Genomic DNA, 202 nt, shown 5'->3' on the forward strand with positions numbered 1-202 from the left:
CAGAGTCGGGGTGCTGCTATTGTGGATATGAAAACAGACATTGGTGTAGAGGCAACACATTTGTACCCATTATGAAATAATCAAAGAATGATGATGAATGGAATGAATATCATCTCCACATGATGTTATGATGACGACAATTACAGTGCCTCCTCAAACCGCAACACTAATTTAGCCTGAGCCCATAAATAACAGCTCAAAT

The 202-nt window shown here is 39.1% G+C and overlaps 1 protein-coding gene across 1 annotated transcript in view; it reads right to left on the minus strand.

Moving 5' to 3' along the window:
• Positions 1 to 202, minus strand: part of LOC118338288 (interleukin-13 receptor subunit alpha-1-like) — an 11,342-nt gene that overhangs the window by 3,482 nt on the left and 7,658 nt on the right. The gene's annotated exons all lie outside the window — the stretch shown is intronic.

The sequence above is a fragment of the Morone saxatilis genome, unplaced genomic scaffold (assembly GCF_004916995.1).
Source record: "Morone saxatilis isolate NCDOM2014 unplaced genomic scaffold, NCSU_SB_2.0 Contig4, whole genome shotgun sequence".
NCBI lineage: Eukaryota > Metazoa > Chordata > Actinopteri > Moronidae > Morone > Morone saxatilis.